Raw genomic sequence first — 10,807 nt, 5'->3', positions numbered from 1 at the left:
TTAATGAGTTAGCACATGTTATGTTTAAAGATACCAGGAGGGGGCTTGCACAGACAATTACAAATTGAATATAATTATATAAAATCATCTATTTTTAAGATAAACTGTGTATTTATTTACATAAGGAGAATTACTCTTAACTATGAGAGTCTAACTGTAAATTAACATTCTCTTAAGAAATATTTTTGGGGTTGGGGAGATGGCTCAGTAGAATAAGCACTTGCCTAGCAAGCACAAGAGCATGAGTTCAATCCTCAGTTCTGAAAAAAAAAGAAATATATTTGTTTTCTTAACAAAAATCAAATGAAAATCTTATTACAAAATTTTACCTTTTATGAATAACAAATTGTACTAATCAGTTATAATCTATTGTTAAACTAATTAATAATAGGCTGTATTTTATTAAATTCCCATTCTTACTTTTCCTGTTAATCTTTACACAAAAAGCACATGCATCCAGTACACTTGCCTATTTTTGTATTTAGAAATCTAACTTTTGAATAATATAATGTAACATTTTATATCTTCAGCCCGTACATCACATAATATTTAGCAGTGTTTTTAGGTAGGCTGGCTTTGTGCTCAATCCTGTTGGCATATAGTTTATGAGAGTTAAACACAGTCATAGATCTTCAGTGGCAATTTGTGAGTAACTTCAGAAAATAATTTGTAATACAATATGTGACCATTAGAATATAATGATTGCCCTCTCCTTCATGAAAAAAGTAAAGCGACATGCTCATGAACAAATTATTTTAGAACTAAAAGAAGCTATAAATTATAATGCATGAAGAGTTGAACTAATATACATGACATTTTAATTTTTATTTTACTTTAGAGAAATAGAGTAAAATAAAAGATGAACCTAACAACGGCACAGGTTAGTAGAACAGTTAGAAAAAAAATAAAGATGGCACATTTTGTATTGCTGCCTTCCTTCTAGTTATTCAGAGTAGATGATATAGGCATGATATCTTATACACAATATTAACACAAAAATTTCTTTTTATGTACTAAGAGAAACAAGCTGTATAACAGTCTTAACTCTCTTGTGTATGCTTATATTTTTCATTTATTTTTTCCACTCTTCATTTCACTGTTCTCAATCCTAGTTTGTCTTTACATTTGCACACTTCCTAATGCACAATATCTATTATACATTGGAGGTCTTATTTATTTATTTATTTATTTATTTATTTATTTATTTTAATTTAGTGGGACAACATGATGCTTATACATACAGGTTTGATTTATTTTACTCTGAGTATGAGCATGAGTTGTGTCCATTTACCTATGAAAGACTCCAATTTGTACATCTTTATGGCTGAGTAGCATTCTATAATATAAAAATTACCAATATCTTTTTTTATTGTATTGTAGGGAAGGGTTTATAGTGTGTTCAGGGTCTCACTACTAGATCAAACTCTGTAGTGATCTGCCTGTTTACATCTTCCCAATCGTTGGGAGTATAGGATCATGTCACCATTCCCAGTCTCAGTTGCCATGTCAGTGCACCCTGGAGGTAAGGTCAGCATGGCAGGCCCTGGGCCAACATCTTTTTTAATCCATTCTTTGGTTGATGGACATCTGTGTTTTTTCCAAGATGCAACTATGACAGATTGTGTGCACATATATTACTATGTTATGATGTTTTAAGTCTCCTTGGAAGATAACCAGAAGGGGAATAGTGGGTTAAAATATGCCCTCCAATCACATTTTTTTTTTTTTTTTTGCAATACCAGGGATTGAACTCGGGACTTTATGCTTGCCAGGCAAGCACTTATTCTACTGAGCCATCTCCCCAGCCCTCCAATCACATTTCTTAAATAAAAAATCTCCACATTGATTTCCAAAGTGATTGTAAAAGTCTACCCCCCTAACAACATTGGAGAAGAGTTTCTTTTTCTCCACAGCCTAACTAGCATTTGTTAATAGTTGATTTCTTGATGATAGCTATTCTTTTGGGGATGACATGAAATCTCAGTGATTTTTAATTTGCATCTCTCAAATAACCAGTGACATTGAACATTTTTTCATGTATTTATCTACTATTTTCTCACCTGAAAATAGCATATTAATCTAAGATTTGTACTTTTGGATTAAGTCTTTGAATTTTGTGCATACGATTTTTTTATTTTTATATGTTCTGGATATAAATCCTTTGTGGGACAACTGGCCATAGTTTTTCTAACTCTGTAGATTATCTTTTCATGCTATTATTGATTTATTTTGTTGCTGAAAAGCTATGTTAGTAGGGTGATATCTCATTTATTGATTCTTTAAATTATTTCACTTGCTCTCTGCTTTTTATGAAATCTCTGCCTACATGTATTGCTTTAAGATTTCTACCTAATTTCTCTTCTAGTAAATTCAGTGTTTCTACTTTAATATTTAGACACATGATACATTTTGACCTTAGTTTAGTTCATGATGATGCACATGAGTATAATTTTAGTCTTTGACATGTGGAAAGCCAGTATTCCTGGTACAATTTATTAAAGGGGCTGTCTTTCTTCCAAGGAACATCTATGGATACTTTGTTAAAGATAAGGTATTTGAGTGTCTTTAGGGATGCTACTGAAATTTCTATACTGTTTAATTAATCTTCAGGCCTGTGTATTTTGTTAATACCATAATGATTTTATCACAATAGCCTTGTAGTATAATTTTAGGTCTGGAATTGTAATGCCTCTTAATTTGCCTTTGTTGTCCAGAATTGTTCTTGCTTTCCTAGATCATTTCAGGTTAAATGAATTTCCAGAATGTTTTCTGCAGATCTGTAAAATACGTCAATTCTCTTTTGATTTGGGATTGCATTAAATGTGTATAGCCACTTTGGGAATATGGACATTTTCACAGTGTTCATTCTTCCTATACAAGAGCAAGAAATATCTTTCCATTTTCTCATATTCTCCTCAATCTACTTTCTTGGGGTACTATAATTTTAACTGTAAGGATCTTTTACATCCTTTGTTAGATTAAATCCTAAGTATTTCATTTTTTGGATGATATTGTGAGAATTGTACTTTCCCTAATTTTTCTGTCTGTAACTTTGTTGCTTGTACACAGGAATGCGTTTCATGCTTGAGTGTTGTTAGCTTCGCATCCCTACACTACTGAAGTTGGATGTTAATTTCAGAAGCATTCTGGTGGAGTTTTGGGTTTCTTCTTTATAGGCTATCATGTCATCCACAAATAATAATGATAGTTTAACTTCTTCCTTTCTTATCCTTATTATTTCTTGTTATTTTCTAATTGCCCTGGTTAATGTCTTCAGAACGATATTGAGTATCAATGCTTATAGTGGTTATCCTTGTCTTGTTCTTCATTTTAGGAGAAAACATTCCATTTTTGACCACTTAGTATGATAATAGCTGTTGGTTTGCAATATATGACTTTTATAAGATTGAGATGAAGAGCATCTATTCCAATTTTCCTGATATAGTTTTGGTAATTTGATTGTGTCTAAGGACCTGTCCGGTTCCTTTGTGTTTCTGATCTTGTTAGAACATACTTTATAGATTATACTGGGGTACTACTTCTTAACAGCTCTTAGAAAATGCCAAGGTAGAGAAAATGAAGAGACAGTGTATTGTATTTAATAAGTATATTTATATGTAATATTTTTGCTCCAGGCAAAGTAAAATCTGCAAGTAAGATTAAACAATATTCTAACTATTTTAAGCTTTCACATGTACATTTTGATATTTCTTCAAAATTTTTTGCACTTGATGAAAATCATAATTTTATGATGCAACTGAAAATTGTTTGCTACAATTCTCTAGAGCAAACAACTGAAAACAAAACTTGGGAAAATATAGAATTTCATACCCTACACTTTTTTTTTCAAAACTTAAAGTTGATTTAATAGAAAAGTAAATATTAATTCTGCATTTTAAGATGGAACTGAAACTACCAAAGGCCCATCTGATGTCCCTGAAAAATTCAGTTGTCTAAATGATAAAACTCTGTCAATAGTGTCTCTACACATATTCCAAAAGTATTGATGTTTTGGATTGTTGTTTATTTTTCTAAATGAATCAAGATATTATCAATACAAAAACCACTAAAGAATAATTGATAAGTAACCTTTATTTAAATGTGGATTATTGTTGCAAATAAATATGACTAATTTCATGAAAAAGATTATAACCCTAAAAGGTTCAGTCTCACCTGCTTTCATAATTCAAATCATTATATTGCTTTTGTGTATCCATAGCACATTCTTTCCATTAAATATCTCAAATATATTATGAAAAATAAAACGTCATGCATGTAACCTGAATAAAAATGAAAGAAAACTATAAGCTTATTTATTGTAGATATTTTTATCATATTTCTTATCACTGTATTAGGTTCTTTTTCAATGAGTCTAATTTACGAAAGAGGAATTTACTCAATATATAAGTGAGTATTCACAGTGCAATAACACAAGTCTATGTTAGATGCATATATAACTTTGTAAAAAGATGAATGTTCCAAGAACTAATAGCCATGACATGGAATTTGTCTGTTAAACTCCCAGTAAATATTGTGGATTCCCAACTGATGGTTAATTTGTCAAATCTAGCTAAACTGAACTAGCCTGGTGCTGGCTGTGGGACTGTTGCCAGAAAGTGGAAGAGGTAGAACTACAGAAGCTGTTGAGATGTTGTTAGGGAAGCTGTTCGGAGAAGCTGTTGGAGTTGTTGGAAGCTGGTGGTTCTCCTATAATATTCTGTTAGGGAACCTAGTCGTGTTGCTTTTCTTGGTTAATTCATCTTGAGCATCACTTTCTGGCTTCAAAGAGGAGCATGGTGCACAGATCAGTCTCTTGGAGAAACTTGTTATATAAGCTATCCTGATGGGATCACAGCTTTCCTTACCATTGAAGGAGCTCAGGATTTCACTGTTGCTAAGGATAGTTGTGGTACTTGTTTGGGCAGCTCTAGTGCATACCTTGAACACTGCTTCCTAGCTCCAGTTGAGAACCTTCAGCTTAGTAGCACAGAACCTTCATGCCACTGGCATAGACATTATTGATTCCACTAATGATCTGTGGCACTTCCAAGTGCAGATTCATGAAGTGGGCCTACTTGAGACATTGCCCTGGGCTCTGGGCCTCCAGTTGGACTTCCGGAAGACACTGTTATGAGCTCTAGGTCCTCAAGTGGATTCAGGAAGGACATTACTGTGACATCCAGGCCCTCAGCTAGATTCTTTTTTCTTTACTATGTGGACAAGTTTCCTGAAATCTTTCTATATAATTCTTTGGATGAGTCATTATAAAACAATCTTAAAAATATGTCCTGATTGTATTGTTTCCCTTGCAAAATTCCAAAATATGACAATTTTTAAATGCATTATGAATGTAAGTTATATAGAAAATCTTATTGGGAAAACAAATCATTCTACCACTTGAATGCAAGTTGTATGCCTCAATAATTATTTCTGTTACAAAGAGAGCTGGAGCTTTTGCTTTTGGACCACCACCATCATGGGTCGCATGCATGCTCTGGGAAGGGCTTGTCCCAGTCTTCTCTGCCATATCGCCACAGTGTCCCCACATTGCTAAAGCTGATGTCTGATGATGTGAAGGAGCTGATTTACAAACTGACCAAGAAAGACCTAACTCCCTCACAAATCTCTGTGATCCTGAGAGACTCTGAAGGTGTTGCCCAAGTGACGGGTAATAAAATCTTGAAAATCCTTAAGTCTAAGGGACTTGCTTCAGATCTCCCTGAGGACCTCTACCACTTAATTAAGAAAGTAGTTGCAGTTCAGAAGCATCTGCAGAGGAACGGGAAGGATAAGGCTGTCAAGTTCCACATGATCCTTATTGAGAGCCGGATTCATCGATTGTCTCAATACTATAAGACCAAGCAGGTCTTCCCTGCAACTGGAAATATGAGTCATCCACAGCCTCTGCCCTGGTGGCATACATTTATGTACTCAAGCAATAAAATCATGATCTAACTTTTAAAAAGAGAGAGCTGGAGCTAGAGTGAAAATTTTGCACTTTATGACATAACAAATGTGTATGAGGTGCATAATATATTCCTAAATTGCTCATTTCTAACACTTGCTACAGATAAAAAATTAAAATTTATCCTGATATAGTAGATAACTAGTTTGTGGACAAAAATAAACATGATATGGATTATCATTTCAAAGCTATAACTGAGCCAGAATATAGCTCAGTGGCACCAGAACTGCCTGGTGAGCACAAAGACCTGGGTGTCATTCTTTATATCAAAACAAAAGGAAAAGCTGAACTGAAATATTCCACATGAAAAATAACAGAAATTATACTTTCTGTTGCCTCAAAAAAGTCTCATAAAACACTTGAAATGCGGATGTGCTCTTAAGGCTTTATATATATTTTTAATCTGCTATTATGGATAAAGAAGAATTTGCCCTGCTTTACAGGGTTGTTTTCCAAGTGGAAAAAAAACCATTAAAATAAAAACATTAGCAGTAATTGTTTGACAAAGCTACACTAGTACAAGCTACTAGTTATATGACAGTTGCTAAAACTCAATAAAAAAAAACAATTAGGACACTAAGTACATTAAGTAGAGAGTTGCCTTATAGCAATTGAAGTAAGTTGGAAATCTGATCATAATAAGTAGTTCAAGTCAGTGTGTCCCAATGGTATAAGAACTGAACATTATTTAATGTCATGTTATAAATGATCTATTTGGACCAAAATCCCTCTTTTAAAGATGAGCAGAAAAATCACATTATGTAGTAAACCAATATGTTATACAGTGTGATTCCTTCTTTAACTTCTTAATATATCAAATAATAAAGGGAATAAATAGATTCAAAATAAAAGAAAGAGAATATTGATTGCATTATATCTAAAGCAAAGTAATTTGGCAGTTTTTAGATACTAATTAAATACCATAGGTGACCTGCTAAGTTTGAGGTACTCATAGCTTATATAAAGGTTTAAGAGATACCTTAAAAGTCCTTATTTGACTTTAAGTTCAGAGGAAACTAGGGTCAAAAATACAATTTAAATACATATATATGTATATTTATTTATATATAATGAATATGGAAATATGCTTTTAAAATCTACATGGAATATTTTAAACTTTTAAAAGAAAATTTGAAATACCTTATTTCAGTATTTTAAGTAATAAGAAAGTGTTTTAAGTATATTACAGAAAAGACACACAGAGGAGACATTTTAAGAAATGATGTCAACTGTAACTAAGGTACAACATATATCTTTTGTTTAAATACTAGACTTATAAAAGCCTAAAAATTGGTTCATGCTTGGAAGTTAGATGCTTAGTAAGGCATTCACACACTAAAAGGCAAAATGCACATGAAAATAACACAATGATACTTTGAAAATGTCCTTTCACATAAAATGTAAAAATGTAACCTATATTTACCTATTGTCTACAGTTCAATTAACTTTATATAGTAGAAGTTTATTTAATATGTCTTTCTTTTATGAAATAATATTTCTACAAATGGCATTATTCGATGCATAATATGCACCTCAGAATAGTTTAACAAAAAAATCTGTGTACTTCCCATTTTCATCATTGCTGAAATCAGAGAGATGCATTTATATGTAGAGTAATAATTGTTCAGTATATTGATGCTATAATTATAAGATAATGTTAAGCACATGAAAAAAGATGATACCAAAGAAGCTTGCATCCTGACAAAACAATAAATTGTGCACAAATTTTATTCATACATAACAGATGTTCCATTATAAGAATAAATAGTGGCAAGAATTTTAACACACTCAAGGACAAATATTTCACCAACACAATTTTCAGAATGGAAGAATCACTTTCTATGACAATCTCAACTAAGTGGTAATAGTTTTAAGCATTGTTTTTCCCTTTATTCTGTTTTTTTCATTGAATATACACGAATTTTGTGTATGATAAATTGATTTTAAAACCAGAAAGCACACAAATAAACAAATACACAAATTATATTTAAGGTGAATAATGTTGTTTAATTAAATTCAAGTCACTTAGGAAATTCAGTACACCATAGTGAGATCTGAAACAAGCATTATGGGAAGTAGCTATGGGTCATGCAGGCAGCAGGATACAGTGGGCACAATCCACATTGGCCTGCATACTGGGAAGGAGCTACAGGATCAACAGCTTGGACTGTGCTCAATTGGAAGGAGCTGAGCACAACAATCAGATGCAAGCCACATCCTATAAATCAAGTTTGAAATATCTAGAACAGCGAAGTCAATTTTGGGCAGCAAACATAAGGCAGGAGGCAATTCTTTTCCTGAATAAAAACTGTACTACAAAGCTACTGAGATAAAATCAGCATGGTATTGGTATAAAAAAGAAAAGCAGACCTGATGACCAGTGGAATACATTAGAAGATGCAGAAGCCACTACAAATGCTCTCACTTAGTTTATCTTCCACAGAGAGGCCTAACATGCTTACTGGAAGAAAGATAACTTCTTTAACAAATGGTGCAGGAAAAACTGGCTCTCTATATGCTGAAAATTAAAACCTGACCCAGGTCTATCACCATGCATTAAACTAAAGTGAAAATGGATTAAAGATCTAAATATTAAAAGAGAAACACTGAATCTCCTGGAAAAGAAAGTAGGAAGAACTCTTGAAGAAATAGAAGTAAGCAAAGTGTTCATGGGTGAAAATAAAACTGCAAGGGTAACACTTGAAAGAATTAACAACTGAATCCTCCTCTTATTGAGAAGTTTTTGCATGTCAAAAGAAATTGCCAATGGAGTGAAAAGACAACCCACAAATTTGGAAAAAAATCTTAACTAATAAACACTTAGACAATAGTTCTCTCTCGAGAATATATAAAGAACAAAAAACATGAGGGCCCCAAAACGTAAAGACCCAATAGAGAAATGGGCATCTGAGATGAAGACACACTTCTCAAAGGAAGAAATTAGAGAAGCTAATGAATAGTTGATAAAATACTCCACATCACTAGCCATTTGTGAAATGCAAATTAAAACAACACTGTGATACCATGTTACCCCAGAAATAATGGCTATTATAAAGAAATCAACCAAACAACAAATGTTGGAGAGGCTGTGGGGGAAAAGGAACCATGCTCTACTGTGGGTGGGAATGTATACTGGTGGAACCATTATGGAAATTAGTATACAGACTCCTTAAAAACTAGGACTGGAAATCCAATTCAGTCCAGCTATCCCCCTACTAAGAATTTTCCCTGAAGAACTGAAAATATCATATTGTAGTATTATAGGTGCACCTAAGTTTATCGCAGTACAATTTGTGATAGTCAAATCTTCGAAGCAAAAAAAATGCCTGTCGCCCAAGGAATGGATGAACAAGATGTGATGTTTTTATAGAATGGAGTGTTACTCAGCCATAAGGAAAGATAAAGTCAAACCTTCATATATAATTCGAGGACACTTGAAGATATACTCAAAAGTGAAATAAAGCAGACCCACATGTATAAATATTGTACAGTCTTTCTACTGTAATAACTCAAAAGAAAAAATGAAAATTGAAGGGTATAACACAAATAAATGGAAAAATGATAGCTTAAAGATTAAAAATGAAGAGAGGGTGAGGAGAATACCTAGAAAACATGGCAGGGGCAAAAACATACATTTATATACACAAGATGGGTTAAGGCAGTGATCCTGAGAATCTCCATCAGGTTTTTAAAACTAGCAATTAATTGACAGGATTCTCACCCTCACTAAAAATATATGATGATACCTGTGAACTAAGCAACTACAGTGAAGACTGAAATGTGTAATACTAGGACCATGAATGGGATGTTTCATTCTGGTTTTCTAAATGTGTCCTGCTTCTAATGTCATCAATTACAGCCATACTCTTCCTAAAATAAATATTTGTTTCAAAAAATGTAGTAAGGGCCAGAGAGATGGCTCAGCAGAATAAGTGCTTCCCTGGCAAGCACAAGCACCTGAGTTCAATCCTTGGTTCAGCAAAAAAATAAATAAATAAAATAAAAATAAAAATAAAAAATGTAGTAAAAAGAAACAAGACAAGAAAATAATGTCATAGGTCTGTCCTGCTACAATGTTGTATATGATTAGATTTCTAAATTTTTGTATAAAGTTGTTTAATTGTTCATTTTCATTTTTTTCTCATTCTTTAGGTATTAAAAGTTGAGCATATCAATGATAGTTGGAAAATACCTGTTCTATGTTTTTTCCAAGGCATTTGATATTCAGAAAGATAGTGATGTTAAGCTCAAATGCTCATGTTGTAGAGTAATAATATCATTAAATTTCTCTTCTGGAGGTTTAACAACTTAAGTTTGCAGACCAGAAAATTAGGGAAAAAGAAGGGTTACAAGGAAAGTCAACATTTTGGCCCTAGACCTTCAAGCTCAATGAGGAATGAGTACATAAGTGATCCTGTACTGTAACATTGTATAACTCAGTGGTATCCCAAATGATCTGTTGAAGGAGATTATGGGTCCACAGAGGAAGATGATAGATGATGTAAAGTGTGCCTAAAGAGAGTCATAAGGAGAGAAAACATTCTCCCAGTCTTTCATGGAGAGCAAATTGGTCAAGCAATGGCTGAGACTCATCCACATGGCTGACACTGACAAAAGATCTACAAACTGCTGTACAAGGTTTCAGGGTAAATTTTGTGGGGATTTGACTGACATTATCAGATACAAAAGTAGCATTTCTTGTTATATGGGTCTTGGTTTGACTTGGTCTTAACCATCCAGCAGAAAAGAATAAAAATTAGGTAGGAAAAGTAAAGCCACATTAATATGCTGAGTTGTAAAAGGCTCAAGTCAATATTTTCTGACATTGCCCATCCTACAGAT

The 10,807-nt window shown here is 33.0% G+C and overlaps 1 protein-coding gene and 1 pseudogene across 8 annotated transcripts in view; one reads left to right on the top strand and one right to left on the bottom strand.

Moving 5' to 3' along the window:
* LOC101568064 (protocadherin-11 X-linked) overlaps positions 1-10,807 on the bottom strand; it is a 1,027,172-nt gene that overhangs the window by 282,415 nt on the left and 733,950 nt on the right. The window lies entirely within an intron of this gene.
* Positions 5,477-5,942, top strand: LOC101592971 (annotated as a pseudogene).

This window comes from Octodon degus, unplaced genomic scaffold (genome assembly GCF_000260255.1).
Source record: "Octodon degus isolate 3935 unplaced genomic scaffold, OctDeg1.0 scaffold00103, whole genome shotgun sequence".
Lineage (NCBI taxonomy): Eukaryota > Metazoa > Chordata > Mammalia > Rodentia > Octodontidae > Octodon > Octodon degus.
This window is presented reverse-complemented; position numbering and strand designations above follow the sequence as displayed.